The following is a 23,259-nucleotide window of genomic DNA, read 5'->3' as shown; positions in this document are numbered from 1 at the left end:
GAGAAATTTCAAAATAAGGACCTTCAGAAATATTATCATTTAGAGCACGCTTTGCTTTAAACAGTCTTCTGAAGTTGTTCATAATGTTCACTCCATCATATTCTGGCCTTCTCCATGGGAAAAGCAAATGTAAATCTCCCAGACAGCAGAGAACAAACTTAGAAAAATGAAACTATTTTATAGTAGCTGTACTTCTACAATGCAGCTCTAAACCAAACTGTCACTTCAGTTGCTTCACATTCTTAGCAGAAAATATTTACCTTCTAGCTTTGAGCATGAGAAAAAAATAAGTTTATCAGTTTTCATAAGGAGGAAATCCATGTATTAGGTTCATTAAAATAAACTAACGGTACAATTAAATAAAGGTTTAAATACTGTTTACAATGTTGTTGAAGGGGTGAGAAAACACAAGAGGGAGTACAGAATGCTTGGTTAGTGAGAGTGGATGTTTTTAATCCCCCCTTGGCTTACAGGGCCACTGGCAGGGCAAGTTAACTGAACTGCAGAAGGAGACAGTAAGCCATTTTGAGAGGAACAAAAATCTATACTTTAGGGACAAAGCTAGTCACTGGTTGGGAGCCAGAGTTTAAAATATCCTAATCTTGATCTCTGCCTTCCCTCAAATTTAATCATGTGCTCTACCCCATTGAATTTACCAGGCAGCCAGAGGAAAAGGGAGCGCCTGTTGATAGAGTCCATACCAAGCAGCTTCCAGGACAGAAAGTACAGGGAGAAGTGAAGACTAGAACTGGGGGGGCAAGCAGGTGTCCAGGAAGAATGATATTTGTGGTGTTCATTTGACCTCATTTATTTTAGTGTGCTTATTTTACGTTTAAGAATATTTCAGCTTTCTTCTTCTATATATTCATTTAGTCATTATTCAGTGAGAGATGATCACATATGTATTATTTATTTCAGTGATGTCATTTTTAGCTTTTCTCTTTTATTTTTCTAAGGAATCAACAACTTCTTGCATCCCTTCAGGATACTAATTATACTCATTTGGAAGTCCTCTTACTGCTCTTTACTGTCATTCCTCTGCTTTTGTATACATCCTTCATTTGTTTTATTTTATCATTTTAGTTTTAAATTTTGCCCTCTGTACTTATAATGTTGACGTGTCTCAAGATAACTGTTGATTTTTCTTTTAGACTTTGCGTTTACTTTAAAAGGTGAATTTCTGCCAGACTCCTTGTTTTTACTGAGCAGTGTGCTTGATGGAGGACAGATTTTCATGCTTTTGTAGCCCACACTTTGCCTCATTTTCAGTAGGAGCTTCTTCTGTCAAGGAAGGAGGCCATGCCCTTTAGGCAATGTGTATCTATATACATTGCCTGCTGATAACTGCTCTTTATTTCTGACCCAAGTTCCCACACTCAGTACACCTATGTAATATATGACTAACACTTTCTTAAACAAAACTCAAAAATCAATAGGCATAAGAAAAATCTGATTCATTTGACTGCATTCATTTAAAGTCTTCTCTATTAGTAAAAAAAATCATAAACAGATTTCAAAGAGAGTTGGAGATAGACTAGGAGAAAATAATTAGAACATGTGACAAAGGATTATAGTAGGACATCTACACATCATTTAGGAAAATAAAAATATTTGAATAGAAAAATGGTAAAAGCATATGAATGGAAGAATCAAAGCAGTAGGTTCAAAGACCTCTAAGTGTATCAACCATCAGGTAAAGCAAATTAAACTTCTGAGGTACAACATTTTAATTGGGTATGCAAAAAAACAGATCACTATGCATATGGCTGATTCGCTTTGTTGTGCAACAGAAACTAACACAGTATTGTGAAGCAACTATACTCCAATAAAGATCTATTAAAAATAAAATTAAAAGAATTCTTGTCAAAAAATATACTAATTATAAAATTGATCATGTAAAACACATTAGAACACAGATTTCTTTTATTTGACATATATTTATGAGAGAAATTCTTGTTATTGCAATAGCTGTAGTTTATTTGTTCACTGCTCTGTAGTATTCCATAATTTATATTAATTACAGTTTTTCTATTTTATTTTTATACACGTTTGGGTTGTCTGCAACGTTGAATGCTTAGGAACAAAGTCGATATGAAAATACTTGGCCATATGATCTGAAGAATTTATGCATACATTTACCTAGGGCATATAACTATCCAAGGAAGTTTAGAGGCAAAGACATGTGGATGTTTATTTAATTAGAGACTGATAAATTCTCTTTTCAAATCAGTTATATCAATTTATACTTCTTCCTATGGTATATGAGATTTCACAAAATCATATTTTTCATCCATCAGCTTAGCAAAAAATGTAAAGTTTAATAATATCAAATTGCCATCTATAATGGAAAACCATTTTAAGTGGCAATTTTAGACATCTATTAAATTTTACAACAGGCGTATCTTATAAATGCAGCTTCCTTTAAGGCACCGTCTGTCTTAGAGAAATGCTAACTCATGTGCCCATAAAATGTTTTACAAGGATGTCTATTGCAGTTTTTTTGGTAATACTCAAATCCTTGTAAATATGTTAAATGTCCATCAACAGAGAACTGTCTAACTAAATAATGACATATGGAAGGGTTAACAGAATGATATAGGTTAACATGTGCTGAATCAATAAGATTTAGATAGCATATTAAATTAAAAAATAAAGCTACATTTATGCTTAAAAATACACAAAATATTGATTATCAAATCTGACATGCATCAAAGATCTTACGCAAACTTAACTATTGCAAAGGCACAGGTAAAGCGAGATGAGTTCGGGTCATATGAGGCTCCCTAATCCACTTCTTCCCATGTTAGATGTGCTCTGGTCAAGTATAACAGTGTTCAGCCACCTCACTTAGCTGAAGGAGACATTTAGATCATAAAATACCTATTTGTTTTTGGATGGTCCACAAAAGTATGCTTCATAAGTCAAAGGATTTTACGTTTACCATAAATAATCCTAGAAATAAATGTACATTTTGCTAAAAGAATTCCATAGGTAAGGAATTCACGCCTGAAAAATCATCAGTTTGTTTGCCAGGAGGTCTGTCAGTACCATATTTACAAAGAAATCTGCCCTCTTTCCTTGTCTCCAGCATGTTCCCTCTTAAAAAGAATGGATAGGGCTTCCCTGGTGGCGCAGTGGTTGAGAGTCCGCCTGCCGATGCAGGGGACACGGGTTCGTGCCCCGGTCCGGGAAGATCCCACGTGCCGCGGAGCAGCTGGGCCCGTGAGCCGTGGCCGCTGAGCCTGCTCGTCCGGAGCCTGTGCTCCACAATGTGAGAGGCCACAACAGTGAGAGGCCTGCATACCGCAAAAAAAAAAAAAAAAAGAAAAGAATGGATGAATTGACGACTTATTGTTTATCCATTTTCTTTATAGATTGTTTATAGGTAAAACATGTGATGGTACGTTTTTCCATAAACTTACGTGATTGCTTTGGAAAATGGAAGTACAAACCATGCCAACAGCAGTGACTGGGGATGAACTGCCACACAATAGCTTTCTTTATAATTCGTTGATATTTTTTCAAGGATAATACTATACATTCCTGTATTATTTGTATAATTTCATTGTATTTAATATAATTTCAACATGTGATAATTATATTGTGTATAAGTAGGACACTGCCCTTGGTTTTAGGAGACACACGTAGTAGTATTTACAGGTGAAGCACAGGGGTCAGCAATCTGCAGCCCATCCATTGAATCTGTACTGCTGCTTGTTTTTATACAGCATGCAAGCTAAGAATGAGTTTTACATTTTTAAATGGTTGGAAAAAAGTCAACAGAAGAATAATATTTCATGACGTCTAAAAACTATGAAACTGTCAGTTAGCCAAAAAGTTCTTCTGGGTTTTTCCATAAGCGCTTACGGAAGTACCCGAACAAACTTTTTAGCCAACCCCGTAATTTAATTTTATCACAGCCAAGCCCATTCATTTACATATTGTCTGTGGTTGCTTTAGCTCTGCATCAGAAGAGTTTAGAAGTTGCAACAGAGGCTACACAGTAAGGCTCACAAAGCCTAAAATAGGTACTACGTTGCCATTCCTAGAAGTAATAAATAATTTGCTGACCCCGGTGAATCATCATGTTGTTTACAAGCAATTTTTGAATCAGTTTAACAAAATTCACATACACACACATATACAGATTGAGTTACAAGCATATCAATATTCATTTTATTATTCTTGCAACTCTTCATGTGATTTGACATATTTTCTAAATTGTAGTTGAGGAAATTTTGGCAACTGATAAATTGCTAGATATTGTAGTCTCAGCTCATATTATATAATAACTTTTGGTGTTGATATAGTCATAAAATCTTAAGAGGGAATCTATCTCTAGGAAATAATTACTTGAACAAGGAGGGGGAAAAAAGACAGAAAATAGTGTAAAATAGAAGATGGAATAAACTAAAGACTGGAGTACAATGCCATAGTAGGGTGGGGATTTGGATAAGTTCCAAAAATCATTTGGGTAGAAAGGAGACCATATATTTTTCTGCAATATCCAGCTGCATTTTTAATTCTGTGTTGTTTCATGTTCATGTACCATAGCGTTTTCCAACCTTTTCATTCCAATTATCTTTTGTAACTTATGATGAATTTAGCTCTATAGACTCTATCATTTAGACTAAAATTTAATTTACTTGAAGGTAAGAGCTATCATACTCTTAGTTCTTTTTCAGAGTTGGGAGCATATTTGAAAGGCATTATCCATGTGATAAATTGAGTTAGATGGCCAGTGAAAGCTTAGATAATACAAAGATGATTGAATCATGTATCTTAAAACTTTTCAGAGACTAAGAAAAAAGGATTAGTGAAAATATAGGAGAAGACAAGTTATAAATATAAAGATAATTAGACCTCGAACTTTAAGGAGGCAGGGAGTATATTCTTTAATATACTGTGTATTCTAACTAAGATTTAGTTTAGTGCCATGCATACCACACATTCCTTTGAGTAAACTATTCAATAAATGGTAGAATGTCATTGTGGGATAACTTGAGAAGAAAAACTCGGGGAAAATCAGTTTGAAGAGTAAGATTAATTGGCATACAGTCAGTAAATTCAAGTGGGCAATGAGCTGAAAAAGGGCTCATTAAAACAATGAGCTAAAAAATAAATAGCAAACAATTTCAATGGATAGAAATGTAATTGTTATTCTCTTTTTGAAGTTTATCCATTCAAGTACTACTTCTAGTGTGTAACTTTCTAGTCTTGCTTTTGTATCTGCACCAAACTCAAATAATTGTGGCCTTTTTTCTAAATATCATTCTGGGGACCTTTCAAAGCTAATTTCTATGTTGGAATGCTATAGATGAATGAATCTCAATGCTTACTTATAACCAATATATTTTACTTCTTTTCCTGAGGAATAGAAGCTTTTTACCTTCAACCCAGGAGAGCTGTGGAATAAGCTCTCCATCTATTTCCAACCTAAACATATTTGATAAGACAGGCAGAGGAATTTTGATCAAACATGTACTTTATATTTTCATGACTATTGCTCAAGAGTTTGCACACATCTTTATACTTTTGTAAGTTTAAATTTTGCTGAAAAATAAAGTGGCAATTTAAATGTTTTAACTTATTCTTCTTATATCTTTGTTTTTATTCTCTGAAGATTTCTCGCTATTTTTCCTTTTTCTGGAATGATTCAAGAAAAAATTAGCTGACATACCAAGAAATATCAACACAGAGTCCTTTACCTGTACAGCACCTCTTCTGAGTAACAGAGAGGTTATAATTCCAATGTATTAAAACTCTGAATTGTTTATATGTGTGGTATTGAAAAATGTAGCTATCGGTCTTAACAGATTTTCTCCTGACATTTCAGGGGACAGCTAATAATCTCTTTTTAAGGATTAGGATAATTTTTAGATAGAATGGAAAGAAAAAATATTGAAGGTACATATTTTTCTTTCTAGTATTCTGAGGATTATAAAGTCTTACTCATTATAGCATGTCTACCTATAGTTTTTAAGATACATGGAAATGTTCTCTATTAGAAATAAATGGCATGAAAGTACTTTGTTTGGTGTTTCCTTTGAAAGACACATTAAAAAAATTTTTATTCATTACCACTAAGGTCATCACATGTATCTTGGTATTGCTTAAGTAAAGTTGGTATCTGAAAAACTATACCTATGAATCGTGTACTGGGTTCAATCTTTATAGATTAAAAAAAGAAGCATGATAGTAACGTAGAATGGAGAGGGAGTTGGGGGAATACAGCACTTTCCAAAATTAATAACAGATTCAGGCATTCATTAGACAGCCTGAAGTATTCTAACTTAATGAAATTATTTGTTTTAAATTCTTTATTCTGGGTTATTAAAAACAGTAAAGTATTTATGTATCCCTCTCCATGTTAGTATAATTTGGGAATTATGATAAAGTATAAATAGATAAGCAACCAAACCCATTCTTTTGTTGTTTAGAAGGTAGTTTGATACTATGAGAGAAACTAGGTTCTAGTACAATCTTAATTAGACTATCTGATTCATTTCAGTTACACTATCCTTTTTGTAACTAATCCATCTTGTTAGTAATACTTATAAGAATCGTGTGTGGATAAATGAGATAAGGTGTGTCATAGTTATCCAGTACATCCAGTTACCACACATGTAATGGCAAGCTGATGACCTTTCTCACTTTTAAATAAATAGACCTCATCAGGCAGGAACAACCTCATTTTTCCATCACAAGTTTTGCAACTTGTCTACATGTGCTCCTCTTTTTTCTTTCTTCTTGTTTTCATAACAGAACTGTTCCTTCTATCAAATTCCAACCCCTCAACTCTGCCTCTTACTTTACTAGATTATTCTCATTAACAGGTATCTCCTTTCTTGCTGAAACTTTGTATTGACCTTCTATTTCCCTCCAGTTACCACCTCATTTTTTAATCTTCCTTTCAAAGAAAATAACAACAAAATAATTATATAGAAAATCTCCTTTAGTATCTCCTGTGCTGTCTTTAATCCACCTAGTCAACTTCTTTCTTTTTTCTCTGTTGAAAGTGTTTCTTCTCTATACAGCTTTTCTCCCTTAATGTTCTCTTGCATTCCCATAGGTTTAAAGACTATTTATATAATGATGACTCCTGAGAATATTCCAAACTCTGATAAATTCTCTGATATAGTCATCTACTTACTCAATATCTCACCTGGAATGTTTCATGGACGACTCAAATTCATACTTGTTCAAACAGAATTTTGGTTCTCTGCTTCAAAGTTGTTTTTTTTTTCAACCTCAGCTGGTATTATTATTGATTCTGTCATTTCTAATGCTCCCCAATCCTGCCCATCAGTACTTCTTGTTCTTCAAACATCAACATCTCTTAAATATATTTTTCATTATCCTTCACAAAGACTCCATCTTCTCATGCTTTTACTTAAATAGTTTCCTCACCAGTTTTACTGTGTTTATTCTCATTCCCGTGAAAATAATTCTCAGCTAAAAGACTTTTTTTTTTTTAATGTAACTAAGATACTTTTCCTCCTCTGCCTCAAATCCTTAAATTACATTACATTTGGAATACAGTTGAAAATCCTTTTCAAGGATGGAAAAATCCCTCCATGATTTGAGCCCTTCTCTACTCTGTACCCACAAGCACACTCACCACCCTGACTCTTTGTGAATCAAGCGTCTTTTGAGTCTTAGAGCACACTTTTTCCCATGGTAGAGATCTTGCACAAGGGAAAACCTTGTCTTAGAAGACTCATTGTTTGGCTCCTCAATAAAGTAATTCCTTTCCATCTTAGGTGATAGTTTTACATTTTGTTTTCTCAGAGAGGCCTCACCGGACTCCAGGATATCACCAGTTATTTGTTACAACAAACATGATTTATCTTATAGTTTTTGTCATATTCTGTCACTTTCTTGCTTATTTGTTTATACTTATTTGTATTTTAGACATTGTAATATAAGAGCCCTCAGGGATGGAACGTAAATTTTATAATTTAGTACTATGCGTAAAAAGATTAAGAAATACTGGTTTTTCTGAATTACTTTACAATTTTCATCTTGAAATAATTTCAGACTTGCAAAAATTCACAAAACTACTGCAAAGAATTCCTATGTATTCTTCACCTAGTTTCCCCCAATATTAACATCATACAAAGCAACTACTGAAATTAGGAAATTGATATGGTATTAGGTATTAATCTACAGTCTTTATTCACATATTTTGTTAATGCTTCCACTAATATCTTTGATGAGAATCAAAACCAGGTCATCTGTCACATTTAGTTGCTACATTTCTTTGGTCTTTTTTATTCTAGGACAATCCCTCAGTTTTTCTCTGTCTTTCATGAACTTGATAGTACTAGCAAGTTATTTTGTAGATTATCCTGAAATTTGAGTTTTTCTGGTATTTCCTTATAGTTAAATTCAAATAAGGTTTTTTTTTTTTTTTTTTTTTTTTTTTTTGCAGTATGCGGGCCTCTCACTGTTGTGGCCTCTCCCGTTGCGGAACACAGGCTCCGGATGCACAGGCTCAGCGGCCATGGCTCACAGGCCCAGCCACTCCACAGCATGTGGGATCTTCCCGGACCGGGGCATGAACCCATATCCCCTGCATCGGCAGGTGGACTCTCAACCACTGCGCCACCAGGGAAGCCCCCAAATAAGGTATTTTGACAAAAGTACCACAATGTTGAGCTTGCCTTTCTGGGTGCATCATATCAGGGGGCACATGACATCACCATGTCCCATTTCTGGTGATGTTAACTCTAATCATTTGGTTAAGATGTTGTCTATCAGGTTTCTCAGTTTTAAAGTTATTATTTTTAAATAAGTATTTTGTTGGGAGATACTTAGGAGATTATGTAAACATCCTGTTTCTCATCATAATATCACCCACTAATTTTAGCACTCTTCCCTGAAACAATTATATGGTATTTTCCAATTACTGAGTTTCTATTTCTATTACTTCTTCTATATTTATTCTTTAGAACTCTACTGTGTGGGAGAGCTTTCCCTTTTCCCCTTTCATTTATTTATTCAATTATTAAATTACATCAGTATGGATTTATGTGTATTTGGTTTGCTTAATCTTAGTAATACATTACCATCTTTTTTTTTTCCTGCTCAAATTATTTTAATTTTGGCTACTGAGAGCCACTTCAAGTTAGCTCCAGTGTTCATTATGACATATTTTCATTATTTCTTGAGACCTTCTCATTTTCTTACATCAAAAAATGTTCCACACTCATCTTGTTTTTTTTTATGCTCCAGCAATGGAATCAGCTGTTGCTTCAAGGAGTCTTAGTTCCTTTAATAGGAGAATAATGTGAATCCAGAGTGCTAGGTATGCTCATTGCTATTAGAGTTTTACTGCTTCTAGGTCTTCTCAGTGGTTAAAGCTAAGAAATATGTATGTATATATACAGACACATACACATGTCTGCTTATGTCTATTTCTTTATATATTCATTTCTCTTTTTATCTTAGGGAAAAAAAACACACATGTGAAAATTGGTATCTCTGATTCTATCCAACACCACAAGGTTTATTCTAGTCTACCCTTCATTCTTACTGTAATTTTTCTCTCTAATACCAACACACATAGCTTTTTCTCTAAGAGTGAGATACTTGTTATACTCAGTATACTCAATATATCTATGCATTTGCTTTGCATTCCTATGGCACATTTCACTTTTTGGCAGATTGGTTAAGCATCTATAATAATGATGTATATTTAGTACTCAAAGAGTATATGTTAAATAAATAGACAAGTGTATCAATAAATAAATGAGTGAAAACTATGAAATATACTTCACATATAATGTCATTCCAAAGGAGAAATCTTTTGTGGTCATGCTCACTTGGCTTACAATTCTGATTTACTGTTTCCCTAAAATCCATATTAAGTCATTATTTTTTTGGAATTTTGCTTTTGTTGTCAATAAACAAAAAAATATGGATCATATCATAGTTCTTTAACTGCATTCATTTCTTGAGAAAAATGAATGTCTTGGAGATCTTTGCCTGCCATGTATTTTATCTTATTGCAGTTTTTGTTATTTAGATAAGAACTGGGAAGGGAGTAGAAGAGAGATTTTAATTACATTAGAGATTATGAAAGGATGATTACAATATAACTTCCTTTAAGATGAAAACCACCCCAAAATTCATCATGCTATAGTATTTTTTAAATAGAGTGCTTAATTTTTATTTTATAGAGAATAGTTTTGTTTGGGTAGTCAGAATATTTTGTGATAAACTCTTACAGGATATTCTAATAATACTACTTGTGTAAAAAGTATTTAAGAGGTTTTAGGACCAAAGAATATTTGTTTAATAGTGTCAGAATTCATTTTAACACCATGAAAGAGTATGTATTTGTTCAATTTTCACTCACTGCACAAAGCATTAGATAAAAGAAGATTTTCAGTAATAGCATTTCATTTTGAGTCTTACCAATCCTTTTAGTTTTGGTATAACAAAAAGGCTATTAGCTTTTACTCTGTTGTGTTGAATTTTGATGATTTTTGACAGTCTTCACTGAGACACTCAAAGGAATGGGACTTGCCAGTCGAATAACATAAGATTTCATTAAATTTACCAGCAACAAAAAGCTGTATCTGTCTTTTAACTTTTTGACATGTTGGCTTTTTCTAATCCTCTTTTTAGGCTCTATAAAAAAGGCAATAAAAATGCTATTTTTGCGTGTTCAAAAGTTTCACCATAATCAAGATAATATAGGTAAGTTTTAACTTTAGAAGTATTTCATTTATAAATAAGCACAAAATTATTAAAGCCATCAATCAAATTTTTGTATTAGCATACAGTAACAGTAACAAAAATATTTTGTATGGTATTTTATAGCATTTATATAGAAGGTATAATATCCTGTTTACATTTTGTCACAAAAGTGACAAATTTTCAGAGGTAAAAAAACTGGCTTGTGATAAAGTAAACATCTTTCTCCAGATTATGTGCTAGTGAGTAGCTGAGATATTAACAACTCTAAATATTGTAAAATTTCCATTTTCAAATGAAGCCTTCCTTCTTCTTCATATTGTATTGGTTAACAAATGTGTGTTTTGTTACCTATGATAATTTGAACTGGTTATCTATACAGTGTTACTGAAAAAAACTTTACATTAAGCATATGGGAAGAGTGTGAAAGCATTTTTATTTCCTAAACTTTAGAGGATAAGTTTTGAAAAACTGAGTTTCCATGAAATAGCTCATTACGATCTTGTTCTCCAGCATTCCCGGATATAGAAATGTATACTTAAAATGACCTGAAGGAAGAAAATTAAACTTGTTTTCCTTTTCTGCAAATCAGCATTATATTAGATTATGAAAATATATTTTAAAATATGAAGAATAAAGTTATCAAGTGAAGGAAACTAGGGAATCGTATAATACCTATTATAACTATTACACGTAAACTATTTTATTGCAAAAACTGTTTTAAAGGATGTGAAAGACAAAATGCACAGATATGTTTCCAAGAAGCACTCATAACACATAATTTTTTTGTATGTGTGCAGCTGGGGCTTGCTGTTTTTTATTATTCCCATGTTATAGATGAAGAGCTCAAGACTCATATTAGTGTCATTTAACCATGTCATACAGCCAATTCCCAGAGATCTTACTTCTGCTTCTTTTTGTCATGAAAAAAAGAGAAATAAAATCAGCATCAAGTGTGTGCTAAGCAAAGAGCCTAATAAGAAAACACAGTAAATGCTGACTAGGGACTGTAAGAATATTTTTGTTTTCAGGCTACCAAAGTAAGATATAATATAGGAGCCAATAAAAGCAGATAATTATATGAATGAGGACCTAGGATATAAACAAGCCAGTGAGAAATAAGATCCATTTCTTATTTAAACCTAGAGGGAGATAAATTCATTCAGTCTATAGATATTTATTTTGCTACTACATTAGAGATAAATATCTTCTCTGAGAAAGGCCAATTTTATTTAATTTTTGTTACATTATCTAAAAAATAATAGTGTACTAAGGCAGATACCAACCAAAAGTGTTTCACAATTATTCATGTTCAGGTAAAATATAACATCAAGTATACTGAGATATTAGCTGCACTATATTTTGTAGATTACTGCCTGAAAGCGAGGTTATTTTATTGTTGCAGAGCATAGTTTCTTGTTAATGAGAAAATTAAGTAAGATAAAACTGGAGAGACTTTCAACAGCACACTATGGTATCAATATTTATATATATCTTTTTCTTTAACGTATGCCTGGATCAACTGAAAACACCAGGCAGAGTTGTTAAGAGACATAATGGAAAAACCCAGGGTAACATCATCAACAAAAGCAGATGACAAGTAATCAACATAAAATTCAGAATACAAGAGTAATTAGCCAAATACTTAGTAGAATGGGGCAGCACTGGGCTGGGCTAATGGCAAAGATAAAATGAAGATAAAGGGAAGTATTGAAAGGTCCCGCAATCCATAGACCACAACCAGAAATCACCACAATTAGTCACCCTCCCCGCACAAAAAAAAACTACTCTGAGAAAAAAACACTTGGGAACACAATCAAAATTAATCAGAGAACCAGAGAGAGAGTGAGAAAAGAGAGAGAGGAATAGTCTGGTGGAGGATGAGAAGAGGAGAGATAAGAGAGGAAGATAATTTTCAGAAATAAAGATTTATTTAAAAGGAACATCAAATTAAATCAAATGGAAATGATGCAAAACATAATAAGAGATAGGAGAAAAATATGAGCAAATAGGTAAACCCGAAATGGAGAGATTAAAAAAATTGAGAAGAACATTCTAAATATAGAACTTAGGCAAAAGAGGACAACACATATGTAATAATGTCTTCTTTATGAAGAAGAAAATTGAGTTAGAGAGATAAATTACTTGAGTATGTGGGTCAAAAGGTAGGAAATTAATATTGACAACAGACTTCTTGACAACAGCATTTTATATAGGAAGATAATGAAGAATTGTTTTAATGATTGTGAAAGAAAGAACACAGAAGCCGAATTATATGTCATTCACTTAAACCGTGCATCATGTCTAAGGAACACAGAGCATCATGGACATTTGGGAACTCTGGAAATACAGTTCCTATGATCACTCCCTGAGTAATCTCCTAGTTACTGACAACAAATAGTTCAAACATAGCATGAAGCCTGTGGATAATTATTACATATATTAAATTTTGAATTAAGACTAAGTTATGCTGCTAATAAATGTACTAAAAAGGTAGAGATACTACAATTCACAAAAAATTGAAGAAAAGGGAAAGATAAGTGAAAGAAGAATATTAATGAATGTTTCGATAGTGTCTAACTGTCAATAAAAGGACAGTAGTGAATAAAAGTAAATGTTAGTCAAAAAGAGAGGAGGGAGAGAAAAGAGGTTACTAGAGATCATTATCATTACTCATTGAAGAAATCAATAGAGAATATTAAAATGCATTGGAGGACTAGTATATTTTATTATATAAGGTTATATAAGATAATGACATGAATAGATATAGGAACATTTATAAATACCAAACAAATCCCCCCAAAATTGAACAAAAGTAAATATAGTGTAAGATTTTATATATATAGTTTATATAGTAAAAATATCATGACAGAACTGAAAACCAACATACTAAGTATATCAAAGATATAAATGGGTTAACTCATCATTCAGTAAAGTATTTTCAGATTGGCTAATGAAGCAGAATCTAATTCATTCTGTGTACAAGAGACATACCTACACACAGCAATTCAGGAAGGCTTAAAATAAAAGGAGGATCAAATATTGCTCTTTTCTGATAGTAAGTTTGTGAAGCAGGTGTCACAATTTTGTTTGAGACATGGTAGAGTTTAGTACAAAATATATGTAACAAGGTAGGGAAGGAAAATTTATTATGCTAAAGGTTTCACTGTACAGTTAAAATATAATAACTATTAATAAAATGTGCAAAATTACCACTTTCAGAAAGCAGAAATGACAGGAGATGTATATATATCTATTCATATGTAGATATGTATTAAAACTGGATTTTAACATAGTTTACCCATGGCAAGAATTGGAGAATATAAATAAGCCTCACTTCGAAGTTTTAAAACTGTAGTTAGTGGTAAAGACTTTCTCTTTGACCAAACTTCTCCACCTTCTTCTCCATTAGGCTTTGATTTTGCACTTCCTTGCCAAGTCCACATAGCCCAGTTTTTGCCAGACTCCTACTAAGCCAGTTTAGAGAGAATGCCCCCACCTCTGATATCTGATCTCCTTTGATATCTGATTCCCCTGGCCAACCTTCAGCAAGAATTCTGTTAGTTGGTTTATCAAAAATCCTCCATCCCTTGATGCCTCTTCTTAACATTTTTCCATCCACTGGCCCCCTTACCCCCCACCCAAATGTTCTTTGGGTATCAGTTCCTGCTTTGCTTTGTTGTATTTGGAGTTTAGCTCATTTCTATACTGAAGTCTTTTTTACCCTATTGCAGTCATTTCTGAATAAAAGCTATCTTTACCCAACTTAACTACTGTCTGGCTCTGGTTCTCTTTGACATTACTCTTTGGAGAATCAATTTTAAGGGAAAAAGAATGGATGCAAGAGTCTGTTGTCCCATTCTAGAGTGGAGATGATGACACCTTTTATAGTAACAGTGGCAATGGTGATAGAAAGGAGTGTACGTGTGTGGGATATACTTTGGAGAAAGAAATAACAGGTCTATCAGTTATTTACACGAGAGAAATGAAAGATCGTGAATAAACAATACTTTGAAGTCTGAAACTTAGAGAACAGTCAGAGGTAGAAATAAAACTATGGGAGTTATTAACATATAGGCATTTAAAATAATGATTTTGGGGGGATTAAATCACCCAAGCAAAGGTTTAGACAGCCAATAGAAATTAATAGAAAATAAGCCAAGTAAATAAACCTGTCCAAATTAAGCTGAGAATAAAAAATTCAGAGTGGTAAGGAGAAATCCGGGGTGGTGTATTTTTAAGAAAATGCATAAAGGAGACTGTTTTGAAGAGGAACGAGCTGTTAGTTATTTGAAATGCTGCTGAGACTGGGAAATGTGAGTAGTGCCCATATAGAAGTTACCAGCAGCCATTAAAAGAACACTTTCATTAAATTATGGATAAGAAACTAGATTAGAATAAGATAAATGGGTCCTTAATTTCAGAATTGTGGCATAATAGAAAACCTAAAAACTCTCATTAGAAAAACAAGAAGTGCGACATAAACTATAGCAACTATCCACTTAAATACATATTAGAGGATTTCAGGTTCCGGCCCTGATAGAGTAGCTCACAGTGAACAAGCCCACATACTGAAGATAGCTATAAAATCTGGGCAATATTGTTTAAAGGCATTGGAGGATAACCAACCCATATGGGACTTGAGGGGGTTTATTATTAAGAAGAAATAAGCCCACAAGATAAATTACATGCCCAGCCTTTTTTTTTTTTTTTTTCCCTGACAGGACTTCCCAAATATTGATGTGAAAAAGAGACCATAACCACAGAGAAGTTGACCAAGTATCTACGTAAAAGTCTCCTTATGTGTGGCCCACTTCAGACACATGCATGTACAGGGTAAGACTTCAGGAAGCTCCACAGGAAACAGTAGGTGGAAGGCTGAGTGCTGAGCTTATAATTCAGCTGGTGGTGCAGAGCAGTAAGTAGTGTGGCATGGGGGTGGGAAATTACACACTTGGGTGTGGTAATTCTCCAGGTTTTAGCTTTCATGTGAGGTGGTGCATTCTCGGTGCCTCTCACACTAGTAAAATAATTATTTAATCAACTGTATATAAAAGCTGACCTTGAATAGGCATGGGGAAAAAGCATGTCATACATTGAGGGTAATGATTAATCTAACTTTTATAACTGAGATCTAATTTAAATGTTTGTTATTCACCATATTCTCAGTTTAAATGAAGAAAATCACATCATCTCAATATAGATGCATAAGATGTGTGTCTTAACAGCTATAGATACAGAAAAAAGTATTTGATAAAATTCATTATGAAGTCATTATATATAAATATATATATGTACATTATTAACCAGATAAAAGGTATCTTTCAAAATCCTGTAAGTGGCTTATGATACAATGTGAAATGTTAAAAGACCACCCTTTAAATCTATGAATAGGAAAAGGGTTACGTTAGTTTCCCATGGCTCTTGTAACAAATTAACACAAACTGGGTAATGCAAACTCATTTTTCTACAATCTGGAAGCCAGAAATCCAAAATCAGTTTCACCAGGTCAAAACCAAGGTGTCAGCGGGGCCGTGCTCCCTCCAGGGACTCCAGGGAGAATCTGTTTCCTTGCCTTTGCAACTCCTAGTGCTACATTTCTCGGCTTATAGTCCCTTCCTCTGCCTTCAGGGCAGCAGTGTATCATCTGCAGATCTCTCTCCACTTCCATCATCACATAACCTTCTGTCTTCTGTGTCAAATATTCCTCTCGCTTGCTCTTAGGACACCTATATTTGCATGTAAGGCTCACCGAGATAATCCATGATAATCTCGCATCTCAAGATGCTTAATTTAATCACATCTGCAAGTCTTTCACCATATAATGTAACACTTACCGACTCCAGGGATGACAAACCTGGATATCTTTGGAGGCTATCATTAAGCCTAACACAAATGCCCTCACTTGCTGCTTCTATTACTCATTGTACTTTCTGAATAACTTTTTAAAAGAAGGCTTGCTCTGAAGTAGAAGTAAGAAGTGGTTCAGTATTTGTGGAAATGTGGGATAAGGGGAAGTTTTATTTTTGGAAGGTGGTGTATAAAAACATACTCATATGAGGATAGTAATGACAAATAGAAGAAAAATGGAAATAATGATGCAGAGGGGAGAAAGATTGGCTATAGCAACCATGTAAATCCTGTGGGAGAAAAATTTGAATAAGATACTGAATAATAATTGCAGGATCGCCGTTTGATGGATACCTTGCACATTATTTTTCACAATATTTCCTGGGTTCACCTTAATTGCTTTACTGTCAATAGCTATTAATTTGAGTGAAAATTAATGACTGAGATAGGAAAAATGGAAAAGAAGACAGAGCACAGGGAATTCTTTAATAAGTGGAAAACAATAGTCAGTAGACACTGAATGGGAGCAGGCACTTGTTCATAAAAAGACATCCGTGGGCTTCCCTGGTGGCGCAGTGGTTGAGAGTCCGCCTGCTGATGCAGGGGACACGGGTTCGTGCCCCGGTCCGGGAAGATCCCACGTGCCGCGGAGCGGCTGGGCCCGTGAGCCATGGCCGCTGAGCCTGCGCGTCCGGAGGCTGTGCTCCGCAACGGGAGAGGCCACAGCAGTGAGAGGCCCGCAAACCACAAAAAAAAAAAAAAAAAAAAAAAAAGACATCTGTATATATATGGGAAAAGAAGTTGTAAAATTTATGTATTATTTATTTCCCAAATTTCTATCGTAAAGAAATTACATGTTCATAAAATGACAAAGGGGCTCACATTAAGAAAATAATTCATATATTCTATTACTTATGTACTTAATCTCTTCCTTACTTATTTTTGGGTGGGTCATACCGTACAGTTTAAATGTGGCCACTACTATCTTTTATTAACATTTACGAAAACAAGCACCTTTTCATAGTGTCTAAGTCTCTGTGTAACCTAAAGCTTAATATCTCAAAAATGCTAAATTATAAAGAGAAAGGAAAATGTGTGTTAAATACATTTCAGTGTAACTTATTAGAATATTGTATATGATAAGGGTGCTTAAAACTTAAGCATCAAGGTCGAGAGATGAGAACAGGAACCTAGATTGCCGTACTAGAAAATCTAGAAATATAGCAAAGATGAGTTCAGTAATTTGATCCAACACTGAAGGTCATCGAACTACAGACAACAGGGTTAACCAGACCCATGTCCTGTTTTGGTAAATGAAATTTTATTGGAATAGAGCAGCAGCATTATTTTTACATACTGTCTATAGCTAGTTACATGCTGCAATGACAGATTAGAATAATTGTGACAGAGACCATACGGCACACATAGTCTAAAATATTTAGTAGCTGACCCTTTACAGAATGGGTTGTGAATGACTGCCCTGGTTATTCTCAGGTTCAATGTCATTTGTGAAACAGTTTTGTTTAGTGTGGCCATGTTTCATTCCCTTTCTAATGACAATAATTATTACAGCCTCTAGGCAGAAGATACCAATTATTTTAAGATTTCATTATTAAGAATGGTGCACTTAATTAAGCCATAGTTGTTACTTCAAGTATAATTAATTAGTGAAGGTATATTGCTTTTATAGGGTATAATTAATAGGCAGGTAGGTTCTGCTCTGTAACATAGTTATAATTTCAATGCTCATGGCTTTATAGAATTTAAGGATAGAGTCTGTTTATTATTAATTATATTTCACATCATCTAGCTCATGTGATGTAGCTATCATGTAGCACATTATTTATGTGGTTGATAATTTATTTTAGATATAATAATTGGATGAGAGAATTCACGGTGATTAAGGAAGAATTCATGGAAATACGGCTGATAGGGTGTTCGAGAAGACAAATCAATACATTCATTTACTAAGTTATGTTGTCATTCAAGCAAATAAAAATAGTTTTCGCTATCAACATCCATATAAATCTGTCAAATAATTGATCCTATACTTCTGAATGAAATGAATGAAAACATAGTTTGCATTGGTTTGATGGAATTTTAGACATTATTTCTTTAAAATTTAGCCTGAAAACTGATACTTGGTTTTACTAGCAAGAAATTCCAAACTTGGCATGTATTAGTAAATACAGAACTCTAGAAGAACTCTAGATCAAAAGACCCTGAAATGTAGGGTCTCAAGCATTATTTTAATTATTTGCATTGCATATTTAAGTTTATTTGTTATTATAACTTAATAACTTGATAAAGGGGGTTTTATATACCTTCTGTGTCTGTTTACACAAGTTTGAATACAGTGAAGTGTCAAATTCTTCAGTATAAGAGATTTGAGCCACAGAAGACAAACAATTACAGGGACAAACAACATAAACTGCACATAGACTGTAAAGCATATTCGGGTTCTTGTAGTTAGTCTTTGTTTCCAAAAGAAAAACAACTTGGAAAGGAGAAGTGGTATGAATCTTAAGTACAAGTACTTTCTTCAGCCTTTCAGTTTTAGGAAAGAACAAACTGGAAACATGGAAATATATTTCTTGAGAGATAATTCTCAGTTGGCCTCTAGTGTTTCTGTGTATTTTCTGAGCAGAATACTAGCTGTAGTTTTTCTATACCATCTTTTCCAAGGTTTCTAAGTAGTAGTCAGCCTTGGAAGACCAAGATAGTGTTTATAGACCAGAGAACAAATTTTCCTTTTTTTCCAGTATAAAATATATAGTGTCTCCCTTTATAGGAAACGTCAGACAGGTTTGCTTACTGCTGTGTATTAAAGATTTGGGTTGCCTATACTTGAGGTGCCTCAGCTGTAACTGTGTGTACAGCATTCACTAGAGCCCCTCGGCATCATCTCCATCAGGCTTGAGGAAAGAGGAACCAACATGAACATGAAGCTCATGCATCTGCGTGCCTTGCTGCAAATAATAAAGTCCTTCATTTTTGACCAAGGAGTCACATGTCATCTGCCAGAATCCATGAGGCAGGCTACCTTGTAAGCTTGCTAGTAGGGTGTAATCTCAGATCCGTCACAGTTCCTGAAATATTCCTTTACAACTATCTATGGATGTATACCCCTTGGAAAAATTATGCATACTTTTAAGGATGTGTGATATTCCAGTTAAATGACAACTATATGAAAGGAAACATCACTTTAAGCTTCCTCCTAGATTACTACATCTTTTAGGTAAATAAGGTATGTGCCAAATTCTCTGACTATTTAGTCATGTTCTATATTGAAAAGAACCTCATATAAAGTCATATGAGATAAGCCAAAAATAGTCATTAATTCACTTTTATTTTTCAAAACAACTTTATTGCTTTTGTATCATCAGCATTACCTTGAAAAAGACCAAGTTTAAAGTACTAATGTGGTTCAAATACACTTTGCCCATCGATTACAAATTAGGAATTAAGAGGTGGCATATTTTAAAAGAATCTTGGATAATCCTGTTTGGAATTGGGTTATGTGATGTTTATTTCTCTCTTTGAGAATATGCATGGTTAATAAACTGTTGATAAATATTCTTCAATATTTCTTATAAATTTATTTATTTAATTTATTTATTTATTTTTGGCTGCATGGGGTCTTCATTGCTGGGCGTGGGCTTTCTCTAGTTGCGGTGAGCGGGAGCTACTCTGTTGGGGTGCACAGGCTTCTCATTGCGGTGGCTTCTCTTGTTGTGGAGCATGGGCTCTTAAGCGTGCGGGCTTCGGTAGTTGTGGCACACAGGCTCAGTAGTTGCGACACACGGGCTTAGTTGCTCCACGGCATGTGGGATCTTCCTGGACCAGGGCTCAAACCCATGTCCCCTGCAATGGCAGGTGGATTCTTAACCACTGCACCACCAGGGAAGCCCAATATTCTTCACTATTTTTGATGTTAGTGCATGAAATAAATTACAGATATTGCAGCAAGGTAAGGAAATGGAAGAATGTAAGTCTTTGAAAATACTGTGGTAACCCTCTCAGTCTGGAAATTAGATAATCTAGGTTTTGTTTGTTTGGCTTTTTTTGTTTGCTTTTGCTATTTCTTTTCCTTTTGGAGAATAAACAAAGTCTGCCTCTCAGCAACTTGTGGGAGAAAAAAAATATAGTTAGATATAATTGTCATCTCTTACTCAAGAATGACTATTACAAGAAATGGCACTTAATGCAGTGTTTTGTGTCTCTCCAACAATCAAAAGAGCTGGTAGAGATTATCTTTTCCATGAGTTCATTCTGGGCCCTATATGACTTCTGTCTTGTTGCTCTCGATAACCCTGTCTTCCAGTGTCATCCTTACGGTTGAAGCAGTTTAGCAGCACTTCTGCATTCCTGCCCAGGGAGAACTATAAGAAAAAGTCTAACACAATCAGCTTTGTATTTAGGAAATTACCTGGAATTTATGCCCATGGTATCATTCATATTATGCATGATAAAAATTAATCATTGGATAGGAAGCTATGAAATGTAATCTACTCATGGTCATATGTATTTAAGGTCCTATTAATAAAGAAAGAAAGAAAGAAAGCATATTAGGGACAATTAGTAGTCTCTACTTTGAAGAAGTTGCCAAGTCCTTTCCAACTATGAATATTGAAAAGGTTTATCTGCGACTACACTTTCAACTTGGAAATACCTGTGCAGGCATTCAATAATAAGAAAAATATGAATAACAATAATAATGAAATGTCTCATAACAGAGACATGAAGAGCATTATGTTTAAAATTTGATTGTTGCTTTATCTTGCCCTTGGTAGATAATAAATGAACTAGAGAAAAATCAAATTTGATTTATGTGAGTTACATGGATTTGTAAAATTTATAAGTCACTGAAATATTTTTAAAGATAAATTAATTGGAACCTAGCCAAAAGAAATAAATATTTACATATTTTGGTAAATTATTTTTATTTAATTCTTTTCCAATCAAGGCGAGATAATAGGTACTATATTCCCTACAAATTTAAATGCTCCTAAGTTCTGAAATTCTATCTAGAGAAAATAGAGACATAGGTTTAACTTAAATCATGTTTGAATAATGGATGTAGAAACATATGTGTAACAGTTAGTGAGAGTGGAAAGGGCCCAGGATAAAATAGCATAACAAACTATAGCCAATGGTCTTCCTATAATGTTAGTAAACTTATTATGATCTGTTGTAAGGATACTGTTTTACCTTCCTTGATTCTACTCTCCCAAGTCCCTAAATATTAATTCAATGGAAAAGAAACTTCAGCTATAGTTTCAGTTTAATTTTTCTGCTCAAGATAATGCAGTGCAGTTAATTAGAATCATATAATCTTAGAACAAAAAGTATCCTTAGAGATTGTCTAATGCTATTCTCTCATTTAAGCATGTGGAAAAGGGTTTAGCAATCTTACTAAGGTCAAATTCAGAAAACACATAGAAAGTCTTTAGTTAAAAGTATAACTTAGTTTTTAGTTAAAAAATTAAAAGTATAAAACAGGGCTTCCCTGTTGGCGCAATGGTTAAGAATCCTTCCGCCAATGCAGGGCACATGGGTTCGAGCCCTGGTCCGGGAAGATCCCACATGCCATGGAGCAACTAAGCCACAACTACTGAGCCCACGTGCCACAGCTACTGAAGCCTGTGTGCCTAAAGCCCGTGCTCCGCAACAAGAGAAACCACCGCAGTGAGAAGCCCGCACACAGCAACGAAGACCCAGTGCAGGCAAAAATAAAATAAAATAAATAAATTTAAAAAAAATAAAAGTATAAAACAAATGGTATTATTAATTTATTTATGAGCATGTATAAGAAAATTTAAGTCTTTTAAAATTATTTGTCCCTTATGACATGATTCTGGTAAGTATTTTTACTAACCTGTAGTCTCTTTTCACATAGCAGTCATAAGTGATACTGCTAAATCTTTAAAGAGGTTATTACTTTTTTTTTTTTAACATCTTTATTGGGGTATAATTGCTTTACAATGGTGTGTTGTTTTCTGCTTTATAACAAAGTGAATCAGTTATACATATATATATGTTCCCATATCTCTTCCCTCTTGCATCTCCCTCCCTCCCACCCTCCCTATCCCACCCCTCTAGGTGGTCACAAAGCACCGAGCTGATCTCCCTGTGCTATGCGGCTGCTTCCCACTAGCTATCTACCTTACGTTTGTTAGTGTGTATATGTCCATGACTCTCTCTCGCCCTGTCACAGCTCACCCTTCCCCCTCTCCATATCCTCAAGTCCGTTCTCCAGTAGGTCTGTGTCTTTATTCAAAGAGGTTATTACTTTTACTTGTCATAACCCTTAATTGGGCGCCCATCAAATAAGAAGGTCAAATCTTTACCATTTCTTAAGAAGCCTATGTTCCCTTACCCCTACTACATCTCTGACCCCATCCCTGCTCTATCGCATGGGCATCCTTATGGGAACATCACAGGTACGTTCGCACCCCAGGCCTCATATGATGCTTCTGCTCTCTGAAAAATCCTCCCCTCAAATATGCTTCTGCTAACTCTCTTACTGTTCATTGTATTCAAATGGTACCACGCTGTGAGGTCTCCAGCAACCATCTTGTTCAGAATTTAACACCTCCTCATACTAGAACTTCCTAATCCCCTTCCCTGCTGTTTTTTGGTGGTAGAATTTAGCACCACCTGGCATAAAACACATTATACTTTGTGATACTATTTATTGTCTTT

At 34.3% G+C, this 23,259-nt stretch overlaps 1 long non-coding RNA gene across 1 annotated transcript in view; it reads left to right on the top strand.

The window, feature by feature from the left end:
• LOC307185361 overlaps positions 1-15,714 on the top strand; it is a 28,679-nt gene extending 12,965 nt beyond the window's left edge. The window contains exons 2-4 of the long non-coding RNA XR_013828021.1: positions 8,435-8,631; positions 10,636-10,707; positions 15,429-15,714. This is a non-coding gene — a long non-coding RNA (uncharacterized lncRNA). The remainder of the gene's footprint in view (positions 1-8,434; positions 8,632-10,635; positions 10,708-15,428) is intronic.
• The last annotated feature ends 7,545 nt before the right edge of the window (positions 15,715-23,259 follow it).

Source organism: Stenella coeruleoalba (genome assembly GCF_951394435.1).
Source record: "Stenella coeruleoalba genome assembly, chromosome: 4".
Classification (NCBI taxonomy): Eukaryota; Metazoa; Chordata; class Mammalia; order Artiodactyla; family Delphinidae; genus Stenella; species Stenella coeruleoalba.
This window is presented reverse-complemented; position numbering and strand designations above follow the sequence as displayed.